Genomic DNA, 14,018 nt, shown 5'->3' with positions numbered 1-14,018 from the left:
AATACCTAAATCACAGTTTGGACTGAAGCTCCTTAATCAAAATCAATTTTGAAAAATCCTCTTAAAATATAGAATAGAGGATTTTCACATTATAAAATAGTTGAATTAACATACCTGAAAGGTCAGTGATTTTCAGAAGGGAGGGTTGTGTCCCACTGTGATGATATAGGAGGGCAGAACCTGTTAGTCTGCACCTGCCAGCCAAGATACCATGAGTGTGGAAGCATAGCTGCCTCTGTAACAGTACTCCTTTGACTATGGGGAGTTAAAAACAAAAAAATAATTATAAAAAGCTTTCTTATGTTGAGTTATGTACTGTTGTTTCATTTGCAACTGTGTGTGAAAATCTAGAGGAGCAGGTTAGTTTTTGAACAGGGTACTGGGCTGAGGAAAAAATATTGGAAAGACTAAGGATTTACTGCTCCTTGCAACATCATATATGAAAACTCAAGTTGCAAATACATATTTCTGCACTGTAAACTTTATATGCAATTCAAAGAGGGTACAGGAGGTGGAAGGAGCCAGAGGTAAAAAATCTGTTTCTTCAGAAAAGCTAGGAATGTTGAAGTGAAAATTTTAAATCTGTTATTGAAGTTCAGATTTTTAATATTTCCATTTAGAAGAAATGTTTTAAAGGCAAAATTTCAACCCAGACTAATTTCAGTTCTTTTTCTAGTATAAAAATATTCAGTAGTATGGAAATTCAATGAGCTTCAGTTTAGAATCCCTTTAAAGAAGAAGGAATTATTATTTTAAAGAACTTTAAAGTAGAGGTGGATATTTTTTTAGTTTCATATAAAGTAGTATGAAACAAAACCTGAATGCTTATATTATTTTATGATGTAATTCTTAATTATCAGAAGCTACACTTTTAATAAGAAGTTACTACAACCTAAGTTGCATTGAATGTTTATAAATAGCAGGTTGGAAAAAATAATGCACCTATTTCACATCTCTCATATGTGCAGTGCTATGGCCTTAGTGGTTAGATTCTAGCTAGTATTCGAGTGGTGCTTGGAACCAATACACAAAATTAAATGCTAATATTGGGGTTTAGTAACTTATAGGTATTACTGTGATGTAACAGGTAGCCTATCAAAGAAATTTCTCTCTTCTGTGTTGCGATCTATAGCTATAAGGTTCTGTACAGGTTTTTTGCATTATGAATGCTTTTTTGTGTCTGTCGTTCACCTGCCTACCTCTCTTAGTGGTATGTCATGAGTTACTGTTGATCTGCTCTGCTTTCCCAGGATCTTTTATCATGGTTTTCTCCAAGTTGGCATTTTATCTTTGTAGATGCTTAGGAATTAATATCTCATAATGATCTGAAGTTTGCTACTTTGAAGTCAAAATTTTTAAACCGGAGACTTGGCAATAGATGTGCTATAACTGCTCTTAACTGTTTAATTAATGCTATGTTACTTAGGCACTTTTTTTAGCATATATAATTTGGAAACACTACTTGATATATAGAATGAAAGAAGAGCACACTCCCTCAGTGATGCATGTTGTTGTGTCTGTGAACTCTGTACGTTTGTAATGTTAAATTTGCCAAAGTTAATGTGTTGAAAAGTAACAAGTTACTTAAGTTAGTTAAATGTCTCTTTCTAGAGGAAAATTACCATAATGGTTACTTTTACTAAAATGCAATTACTGTCATTGTAACAATCAATCATATTTTCTTTTGGAAGGAACTTTACCTAGTTCTGAATGCATTAAAATGTAAGACTGCTCTGCTTAGTGTTAAAATGAGCTGCAGAGGCAGTATACTTTTGGGGAGAATCAGGTGGAAGTTCCAGTCATATGGTTGTCTTTAAGAGTGTTCAAAAATAGAAATTAACTTCTTAAATGAAATTGAGCCCAATGACTTGTAAAACACCAACCAAAATATTATAAATTCTGTAAGGCTTTCAAAATAATTGAAAAATTTTTATTACAGCTGAGCTTGATTAAGCCTTAAGCAACAAGTTCCCTTATGTATTTACCACTTGGCTGACGGAGTCCATGATATTCTCCACAGCAATCTGTAGAACAACGTTGGTTTGTCTGCTGTGGCATCCTCCCACTTCTTTTCTTTGCAGCCTCTTCTCTGAGTCTTATCAAACCTGCCACTTGCACTCTTCATTTTCCTAACGTTCCTTTTCCCTAACCTTCTTTCCCTCCTGATCACGTCTTTCCAGTGTCTTTGTTCTCTTAACTCCTGTGAAAAATTCCAGAGGAAATAAAATCTTGCGCAAAAAGTAGGAGCAAGATAAAGAACTGTGAATTTTCTACTAGACTGATTTCCAGACTAGTCTCTGAGAAACTTAGACTGATATCAGAGATAGTTGTTGCTTCTTGACCTCTCACGCTGTATATAAATGTAAGAGACAAGCCTTTAGCAAGAACTGGCAAAATCACCAAGAGGCTCATTGGAAATACTGAAGTTGCTTTGATTTGCTCGTACTACCGCAGGTACCACTACTGCTCCTTCCTCTGACTGCTTATGGCTCACTGCAGTGTGTGAGGACTAGCACCGAGAGAGGGATCTCTGTACCTGTGCCTGCGTATCTGTTACAGAACGCCTTGTCTTGTGGGACTCTTTCCAAAGACAGCAGTCACTTTTTAGAGTATAGCACTATAACACTGAGTATAAGGTAATAGCACCCCTACCAAGTGTTAAACATAAAGAGTTGATTCTGTAATGATATTTGGTAACTATGTCTTTCGTGGTATCAGAATAAAGGAACCGTATTACAGTCTTACTCTGCTAACTGTAAATTCCCATTTGTTTTTTTAAGTAAAAATGTGTCATTCTTTTGCTCTTGTTGCTTCTGTTCATCCTGCTTCTGGATAGAGCTGATACTCTATGCTTATTCTATGAAGAGATGTTACCTTGAAAGTAAATGAGGAATATTTTCAATATCCTAGATCAAAATCATTGAATATGTAATAGTTATATTGTCAGATCAAGCACTGAGATTTTGAAACCAATTTTTGTATTTTAGTTTTTCAGGTATTATATTCTTATACTTTTGTATAAACAATTGCATTGTGCAATTGTTATATAAAAGAGTTCATGTTATATAATAAATTATATGGTAGAGAAATGAGTTTATAGAATACTAAAAGATATTTTCATGACTGTTATTATAGGAAGTGTCTTTCCTTGCACAAAATACTTTTATGTGCTCTGTCTGCAAAGGAGGTAAGTACTTACATTCTCATAGATGATAAATAATTTTCGTGCTCAGCTTGAGATGTCCTATGAATAACTTGATTATTTTTTTCCAGGCAGTATTGGTCACTGCCACATGGAAATACAATGCAAACTGCACACTCGTAACCTGAGGCACAACTAATAATCTCTTGAAAGTGTTGAGCTGTCTTGTTAGAAGTTTAGCTGATTTGTTCTAAGGCAGAGGATCTAAAAAGACTTTCATAATTTCTTTTTTTTTTTTTATGTGTGCAAAATTAGCATCTTCACTGAAAAAGAACTGCTGAAACATGCACCATAAGTATTTTCACACTCTGAGATTCATGTTAATATATGATTCTACTGTGGTAAATGTATATATGATACACACTTGCATTTCATGCATCCCCAGTTTTTGTTGGGTTTGTGTTAGGTTTATTTTGCACAGAGTGCCATAGGTATTCAGTGACTATGTATACCCATCAATAATACACGTATGTAGGTTATGTTCTGTTTAAAATATGGATGTTATTTTAATTTCAGCAGTCGTAGTTAGGTAAATTGCTGTAAGTATATTTTTAATATTTATTTCAATGCATGCTTTTCAAGCTGTCTTCAGTGCAAGGGAGTGATAATACTATCTGTGATTTAAGTCACAGAATTTTCCTGCAAGTTCATTAAGGTATTGTAATTTTGACATTAAAATGTAAGCTTTGAGTTTGGTTTTAAAATTTATTCTTTTATATGAAAAAGTGTTCTGGCTGGTACGCTAAAGGCCTTTGTTGGATTTTGAAGGCCTCACTGATTAAATAATATCCTTCTACAAAATTTGTGTTTTACTAAAAACGCTTTACTTAACGTCTCAGTGTTATGGATCACATAGTAATATGAAATAGCCTAAAATTTGACCAAATGTAAAATTAGTCTGTTCTGAGCCAAATTAATCATGAACGTATTGGGTAAGCGATCTCAATATAGCTTATATGATTAACCTAAGAAGTACAATAGCAAAAACATAAGAGAAATTTTGAGAGGTGCATGTGAGGAATAGGAATTGTGCAGAATGGATGAGGTTGGAAGGGCCCTCTGGAGATCTTCCCCGTGAAGGCGAGACAGAGGTTAGGGCAGAGCAGAAGACAACTGACACCTAGATTGATTGTGAAATATTAGAATACTTCATGGAATGACATGCAAAGTGACAGGAGAGAGCAGCATTACCAGCTTTTGGAATAGATTGCATACTTGATCTAATGAAAGGAAAACATTTTTAAGCATTCAATGTGTTTAGTTGGTGGCTAAATAGTTTTGTGGGTTTTAGAGGATTTATATACAACATATCTAACAAGCTCTTATTTTCATTTCTAGACTGCATTTCCAATCTATGTACGTGTGTTTCTAATGAAATTTAGTTAAATTTTCTTTTGTTAATGAATGGTATTTAATGGCTTATTTAAACAAAAATAATAGGAGACTACACATTTATTTCATGTTTAGAATATTCATGATCTTTTATTTTAGCAGTATGCACATATAGTAAGCACATGTAAACTAAGTAATCTGATTCGTACTAACAATTGAATAGAAAAAAGAGCAATGCTTGTCATTCTTACCTCAGAGACTGAAAAAAAATATTTTTCAAGGCTGACTGAAAAAGCCATTCTCTCTTTAGAGTAAGTTACAATATAGATGGTGAAGCTAGTCAGGAAATGTGAAAGCATAGTAATTCCTTGCCCATCTAGAAGGTTTTTTCACTAGATTAGGACATAAATACTCTCGTACATACTCTTGATTTATCAAATTTTTCTTGACTACAAATTGCTATCTCTTTTTTGCATTTCTATTAAACATTTTTTGATTAATACATAGTTTTCTGGAATAATTGCCTATTAATAGCTTCCTACAAGTTGTCGTATTAGTATTACATTTTCTTGTTTCTATCTTGCAATATATTCCTGGAATAGATAATTACTTCACTGATATAATCACAGAAATAATAGTATTGTCCTTATGTTAGAAGATGGAGGTTAATACAAATGATGTTCTAATTAGAATTCAGAAGACTGGTTGGCACACAGTTGATTTTGTTGGCTCTCAGCCTAATCTTGTTACGTTGTTTTTAACTATGAAGAGAGTAGGTTTAAAGATCTCCAGCAGTGCAAATGGGATGAGGGAGTTATAAAGAGCTTAAAGAATCAGAAAAGTATAACTCCTTCAAAACAAATTATGTAATAAACACAATGCTTAAAAACTTTGCCTAAACATCCTTTAATGTAATATGAACACTTCTGAAAAACAATTCAAATTTCTGGCATCATTAAATAGAAAGTATCAAAATCTTGTACTACTGTACTACTTACAGTACTATTCTCTAATTGTATAATAACTTCTGCCTTTAAGTAGTATATAGGTGTGAAACAGTAGTATGTTACATTATTTTTAAAAGTGTAATAGTACTTTAAGTAGTAAAGGATCACTTTAATTTTACAAATACATGTAATGTTCATATTATGTGGACTCTGTTGTCCTTCTTAGTAAGACAGTTTATAGCATTAGTTTCCATGAGTTCCAAGACATTTATGTGAAACTTTATTGATATGGTTGACTACTGACACAGGAGATTCAGACCTTTTAGGTGGTTGGGGTTTTTTTCTTTTTCTTTTTTTGAGAAACAGCTAACAAAATCTTTCCCATCTGTGGCCATTTGACTGCATCCAGGTTATTCAGATTTAATTGCATTAAGTGGGTAAAGGCAATTGCTGAGTACTTCAGATAAAACTAGGCACAAGCATGGGCCAAGATAGACATGTGAAATTCCATCACCTGTCATGTAGGTTCCCTGTCCTGTAGTACGTGTAGTGCAAGCCTGTTGCAATAGAATGGGACTTGCCACCCAACTCCTATAGCTTCAGGAAATTCTATGTATATAATAATAACAAATACTTTATATAAATAAGATGCTTTTCAATATGTTCTTTCTATGAACTGGTTCATAGAAAACCATTGTAACTTTTTCATTATCAGCACATCTGAGGGCTTCTGACTGTTAGCCATGTTCTTCACCCACTGGCTCTGTGGACATGAGGCTTTACTTCAAAGACCTTTGCTTTAGCTCTTACCTTAATGCTAAGAATAATGTTTTCTAATCTCACAGTTACTACTTTTTTAAAGAAAATAATGTGACTGATTTGTCAATGTACTATTCTCTTAATTTCAAGTTTTGTTGAGTATCTGTAGCTATGTTAAGAAGTAAGAAGGTTTTGTAAAATGGGATTCCTCTGTAATCAGAAGCCAAACTGTGACCTACCCAGTGCACACATTCTTTATTCAGGTGTTTCCCAGAAAGACCCCAATACACCTGGTTATCAAAATAAGTAAGAGAGTCAATGTTTTCCTGTGTAGTTCTTCACCATGATATCTATTAAATCATTAGATTTCAAGTCAGGACAAATTAGCATAGGAGAACCAAAACCTGTCAAAAGCTTCAACACCATTCTTTTTGTCCTATTTTGTCTGTTGTATATGAAACACAAGCACGTGCACTGAAAGTTAGAGCATATTTATTTAATGTAAGGGTTTATTTATAGCTGTGAACGTGTTAAAGATTCAACCACTCTAGAATTAACTTGTTATGCAGTGGGTGGCAAATGGTGACTATCCTCACTCATTTTGTAGTATTTGGTGTAGACAGGGAAAATCAATACACTTTTGATGAAGGTATCAATAAATGCTTTCTTTGGGATTTATGTGAGCATATCTTACAGTATTTCATATTAATGAGGAGCTGCAAGCAGCATGAGAGGTGGTGTAATATATTCTCAGCCTTTAGAATGGCTGCTGAGCTAGACAACTCACTTTTTAAGGTTTCTTTTTGTTGAAATACATAACTCTGTAGTACACTTCAGCCTGTATGCATGCATGCGCCTTATTGTATCTCAAAGCATATACTGCCCCTCGAGTACAATAAAATAGTATATATAAAAAAAATAGGGAAATAGAAAGTAGTGAAGACCTTCCTAGCTTTGTGAAATCTAGTTCATGTCGTCTTTGAGTAACAAGAATTTTTGTTTTGTGAGTTACTAATTTCTACAGAACATGCTTTTTTATGTTAGTGTAAAATATGAAAGTCATCAGCATTTTAAAGTATTTCCCCCCCCATTATGTTTTTTTTTTTTTTCTTTAGGTTAAATGTGATTTTTTACTACATACAAAGCAATTTTTTTTTTTTTAATTTGCCCGTTTTTGATTTAAGACAACATTCAAAAGTATCCATGTTAATGGCCTAATTTCAGTTCCAGTCATTTATCTTCTTAGGAATGAAGGATAGTGCTATACTGCAGTTTTACCTTTCGCCATATAATAAACCAGTTGTAGAGCTGTAAAGCACGTCATTTCTATAGACAGAATTTTTTTTTGTGTAGAAAAAAATACAAAATGTTTTAATCCATTCTGTTCATATCCTCAGGATTTTGCGTAATATTTTTTAAATCCTTGACTTTTCATCTTAAAGTGTCTTTACTTGAAGTGGGAGCAAGTTCAATATAGATGTTCGTTACTAGGCGTGATTTGTTCGTTTCTGAAACCGAGCATCTGTATGGCCAGTTCTCTAGTCCATAGTCAGCTGAATCAGCATTTGAATTGCCTTGGTGATGGCTGCATGGCTGTCTACCTTTTGCTTTTTACCCATATAGTGGTAAAGTGTCCTCCCTTAATTTTTTTTTCATTTTCTTAAAGTTACTCCATTTTTCAACAGTCATTCAATTGAATTCTCTTGGGTCTTCTGATACAATTTTCATTTAATGCTGATTCTTTGATTCTGTACAATAGTGTTGCCAATTCATTGTGCTGATTAAATTTAACTTCCGACCAAACAAAATAATTTTATCATAATTTATAATTTTCCATGTACTATTTTTTTTTTTTTTTTACCTTTTTTGTCTTTGTTGGAATGATCAACATTCCTTGGTACATACATTTACAACAGACTAAGTAAATCTTCGTCCTTGAGTGGGGATATATCTTTCTGGGAATTCCCTGCAGAATTGTATCAAATACATCAGAGTAAGATACCGTGAAGCATGAGTATCTAGAAGGAGGAAAACTAGGTCAATTTAATGATAACTGAGACTGTTCAAGAAGGCCTGTGAAGGAGAATTCTGCTTTCATACCTGATCACTTCAGACTAGATAACCTTGGAAAGTAAGCCAGGCAGGGTAAAAATACTTGTACTTGCGTGTTGCAGTTCAGGAGACTAAGGTAGTATTCCCACGAGCTAAGCAAAATGGACTGAGCTGCTAAAATCTTAAACTTTGAAACAGTAGAATAAACCTATTTGCTCTTCATTATTTAGTACAGGTACTAGTATAGTCTAGTGCAGGTTATTTTCCAAGTACTAACTTTGGCAATTAAGAACTATTTTCTTCTGAAGTCACTGCTTTTTTACCAAAGCGGTGTCTTGCATTGCTGATGCCCACATTATCTGAGGACCAGACTGCCTACAAAGCGAGATCTGTTTGTTCGTGCTGTTACCAGTAGTGTCTACAGGATGTACGTACACTTTCCTCTGTCAAAATACAGATCTTTTTCTCTGCCTGCCTTTTTACCTTTTCCTTCTGTCACTCCTACAGTTTATTTTAAACTTTAATTTATACCAAGCTTCTGCTTTCTCTATCAATATCACATCATTATTCTTATCTGATTCTCTTGATAATTTGTTTGCACTGGAATTCTTGGCAGTGAACTAAGAATTTCATTGTCTACCTACTCTCTTTTTTTCTTGGAGAGTATAATAGAGTGGGAGGGAGAAGCCTCATGGTAATATTTTTATATTTGAAATGTAGCCACACTTTATATGCTCCTACACATTGTGCTACATATAGGTAATGAAACAAGTCTCATCTTGTGGTCTACTGCTTTTCTATTTTGGACTATTTTGTACTAATTCTACTCACTTCATCTCAAGCATTTATTAATGCTGCTTCCCTTTTCTTTGCCTGTCTCTGTGGTATTATTTAGGAAGGGACTATTATCACTTACTGGGAAAGCACAGCAATAATCCTCACCCCAAGAAATGAGAAAACAGCTAGTGAAAATAATAGGATGGTGCCACAGATATAGTCATCTCAGTCTCCCATTGAATTAACAAGCCTGGAGGAGAATCCATCCTCTAGAAACACAAAGTGCTTCCTGTTCTGCACCCAACTGGTTCTGGCACACAGGGACACAGAACTTCGCTTTTTCCTCCTCTCTCACCATTTTGGAAGGCTCTTGGGACCTCAGAGTTCCCACAGTCTTTCCTGTAATAAATCAAGTAGTACAACAGTATCTTGTTAACAGTCACGGTAATTTGAGGAAGTGTGGTGCATCTACTGAACTATTACTAATTTAATATGATAATGCTATTTTTTTTGGTTACGTATCTTTATAAGCCACTTCAAGTAAACAATGATAGCATATGCAGGAAGTAAACAGAATTTAGTTTAAAAATAGGTTATCATTGGCAGAACAGATTATTTTAAATTCCCATTTCTTTTAAACAAGAAAAAAATTTTTTAAAAGATATATAGTTTATTATAAAATAGAGCTTTTCTAATGGCAGGTCATCCTTTTTCATGTCCATCATCTCCTTGCTTAAGAGATTATTTGTTCTGCTAGGAAGTTTCTGTTTTGAAATAAGTTTACACTTTTCTTCTTACAGAAATTCTTTTAACTGATTTTTAGGTTGCTTAATTTCAAAGTAAACTGGGAGTGCTTTGATAACATTTAAGGATTGAACCTCACCCGAATTCAAAAGGCACAGCAACAAGAAACCTGTGTTGCTAACCTGTCTCAGTCATTTTTGTTAGTTAGCACCTGATATAAAAGATAATGCCATGTGATTCACATAAATATTGAAAAATCAACTTGAAATTCAGAAGTCTGATTAAATAGTAGTTTATTATAAACATTTAGTTAAGCATTCAAAAACATTCATTACAGACTAAAAATATACATGGAGGATCATTTCTTATATTTGACTTAGTTATTTTCAGCTGTGGTTTCTGCTTAAAATCGGTTAATAGAACAGTAGAGCAAAATTTCAGTTCTGAAATATGTAGTGCTGGTATACAGAAATACTCAGTTTGAACTCCTCCCCCCCCATCTTAATACTTACAGTCTCCTAGATACATTAAAATATTCTTTCAATGGCTGGACTAGAGAAGAAGTTGAAATTTATTTGAACTGATTCATTTGGATCCCTTTTCCCAATTACAACTACAGATGAATAAACTTTTTTAATCATTTTATGATCAGTTTTAATGTTTAACTGACTCTACACACTATCTTGGAGGCTCATTAAATCCTTAATATTGTTTTTGAAAAATATGGAAATAATTTTTTTTTTGTGTGTCTAAACATAGTTACACTCATCAAATATCCTTTGTGAAATCAGTTCCAGTGTAACTGGTTGAAACTTGATGTTAGATGATGAAACAGAGATGTTAGAGTAGGTTAAACAGATGAAATAATTTTTACCTCAAATATTAGGATAATGCTTAATAATGGAAAAGTATATCCATCCTAGATGTGGATTAGCAAAACAGGTAGCAGTTTATTCTTTTGAGGGTAAAACTAAACACTTTTATTCTAAAACCACCTTAATATTAATGCCATCCCTATTACTGTCTGTTCTTGTTCTTCCCTAGTTCCACGGAACCTTATTCATGCTGCTCATCAAACCCTGTTTGACCACATCCCAAGCCTTATCAAGTATAGATGTTCTGTTGAATGTCAGTACTTCACTGTGTAGCTATGCCTTTTAACGGGAAACATCTTTCAAGAAGAAAATGTGGTGAGTGTGTTTCTGCCTTGAGTTGTAGAGGTGAGACAATTGTAATATTCACCTCAGTTCAGTTTCTGCCTTTTTGAGCATGGTCATAAGCCAGTTGCATTATTGGTTTTTGTTAGGACACCTGCCTTTTCTTTCACACAGGCCATAAGGCATTTAACTGGATAGTAATGGCTCTGGAAGACTGTAGGTCTGATTTGGTTTTGGCTTGTCATGGACCAGTCGAAGGATTTGTGTAGCGTTACTAATTCAGCTAATGAAAAAGAGAGCATTTGATGGTGTTCAGCAGTATTTGGAATTTTCTGAGAATGATATCCAATACTAGTTAGATATTTTTCAGGGGAATATTTTTGGTGGATGGTTTCCCACTGCAGATGGTGGCAGAGAAGATAGCATTCTTTTCTAACTTGAGTTTCTTTGTTTGTTGTTAATAAACAATTCTGGGAACAAAATGCATGGGAGATGCAATTTTCTTTTTATGTGACATGGAACGCTCATATGTTAGTAAACTTAGTGCTAATTTTCTGTTGGTTATTTTTTTTTCTTCTCTAGCTTATTTTTTCAGAAAAAATGCTTGTCATCTCAATTTTGTTATTATACATAAATCTTATTTTCCTGTTATGTACGTGCCAATATGGAATAAATCCATATGTGTATTCTCAAAATTTACTTCAGTTTATTGATTTGAACTGTTTGTTCAGGGTCTTTTGAGTCTTTCCTGTCGTGATTTAAAAATACCATTTTATATTTTTCCAATGGTAAGAAAGCTTTTCCTTCTCGGTAATTTTTCAGGAAAAATCTTCTTTGGAATGAAAAGATGCTCTAACTTAGAAAAAAAAAATTACATCTGGGGCCTTGAGTTATATGTAGGGACACAGTAACCCAATGTCATTAATAACTGAATATTGCACAGTTAATTACAGGTTTTTGAAATATACTGTGTGGTATCTTGGCTATTTTTGTAGTAAGCAGCTTTAGGTCATTATGGGTTTTGATATTTACCTCTCCTCCATTTCTAGGACTTTCCTGTATGTTTCTATAAAGCTAAAAAGATTTTGTTATTTTATTTCCTCCTACAGAAATAAAATAGCATGAATATTCTCACCGCATACTGACAAGTCTCAGTATTACAGTTATTGTGTAGGCCATGCCTTTGTCAAAAAGTCTAGAATTAATTCAAACCTGATCAGATGTCTTCACCAAATGTTCAGAGTAACAACCGATGCCTAGAATGAAATACCTATCCTACAGTGTACAGAAAACCAGAGTACAGTAATGAAAGCACGTAGATAAATTGTAAATCAAGCTCTACTTAATTTTGTTTTTCTTTTGCAAAAGCAGCAAAAATATACTGCTGTGGCCAGATGTACCATTCAATCTGCAACTGAGACTTATTGAAAGGTACTTCCACACTTCTTCATCCCTCCATTTATGCCAGAAGCTGGCAAAGCTGCTGACAAAACTGCACATGTAGTATTTACTTAATCTAGTTATGTCAAAATGGCTGAGGTTAAATTTTAGTAAACTATTAACATACTGTGTACTTATTGCATGTATGGTAGGTTGAATCTGATACAGGTGGATCAGAAAACAATTGCCTGTGCAGCTCCGTAAGTGATCAGAGAGGACGGTAACCTCCTTTAGGGAGAATAAAGATGGAAATATAGATGCCTGCAGCCAGAGGCGGTGATCTGTTAAACCAGTCAGCTGAATCCAACATGTATCTTGTTATAGGCCATGGGTTTGTACAGTCGGTCTGAACTAAGACCCCAGTTCTGCTTATTGCACAGTTCCACACTGAATTTGCTGAGAGTGCTATGGGATGTGAACTGGACATGTTCAGTTAATCATTCTGGTGGAAAGTCGTTCTACCGCAGCACCTCTTACCTTCAAATTCCATGATAAAGGACCATCCTATCTATTTTATGGTACAGAAATTACTAAGAACAGAGAATCTGCCATGGTGCGCTCATAGCATGCAATGCAGTGCCCAGTTGAGCTACCCACGTCGATGTTGAAGTCCTCTCCCGAACTGAAAGCAGCATAGCAGCATTAGGATTATCATGTTTCTCACGAACTAGCTTCAGTTACACTGAAGCAGCTGTACTACGTTAAAGACCTGCCCTGGTATCTGTGCACAGCAATGCTCTTTGCCACGTAAAAATACGACCTCGTTCAGAGTTTGTCATGTAGCTTGGAGTTGCACTGCATTGTGTAGTGTAAATAGAACTACGGAAATGCAGATACTTTTGCCTTTTGCTGTAGCTGGTCAATACTGTGTAACATAAGCTTGTGTGAAACATAGCACCCAATTTTCAATGTCTGGTATCAGAGGTAGCCTGTTAACGTTAGTCATCTGTATTTTCCCTTCTGAGCGAAACATGATGTTAAATACTGAAATGAGGCAGCGTGCTGGATATTTATAACTTGTTTATCAAATACTTTAACTTGCAGGTTTCAGCTTCCCTTGTTTGCCCTGCTGTTCTCTACAGAGGTATTGGTATCACTGTAGTCGGGAGGTAGTAAATCCATTTGTTCTGCTGTTGGCTGGGGCACAGCTGTTTCAGCTTGCTGCAGTTTTTTGCCTGTCTGAGATCTTCTTAGGCCCAATGGCTGATTTACTGCCCCATATGCTCTCTTTGGTATTTCTCCACAGTGTATATCTACCCAGAGTGACAACCTTATACTGCTGAGGGTTTACCTGTATATAACTGCTGCTTTTCTCTAATTACAGATATGGTCAGCATAGTTCTCAGGCAGTCTTTATGTGATAGATAGAATCTGTCCTTTTATAACTGTTAGATTCTCTGCTCCTTGGTGATGGTGGTAGTAAGAGTTATCATTTTGCTTCACTTGGGTACTCTGCGAGGACTTGACAACTATAAGGCAGCCAGAACAGTGGTTTTGCTTTCACTCTGTCATGCAATAGGAAATCTACTTGGTAGCTACAGAGAAATCATCAGCTTCCAGTCACAATGCTCCAATGCTGCCTTGGAGCTAATGGGGAAGTTGCTGTTG

Source organism: Falco punctatus (genome assembly GCF_963210335.1).
Source record: "Falco punctatus genome assembly, chromosome: 8".
In the NCBI taxonomy this organism is placed as follows: Eukaryota; Metazoa; Chordata; class Aves; order Falconiformes; family Falconidae; genus Falco; species Falco punctatus.
The sequence above is the reverse complement of the archived record's forward strand: the minus strand, read 5'-3'. Positions refer to the sequence as shown.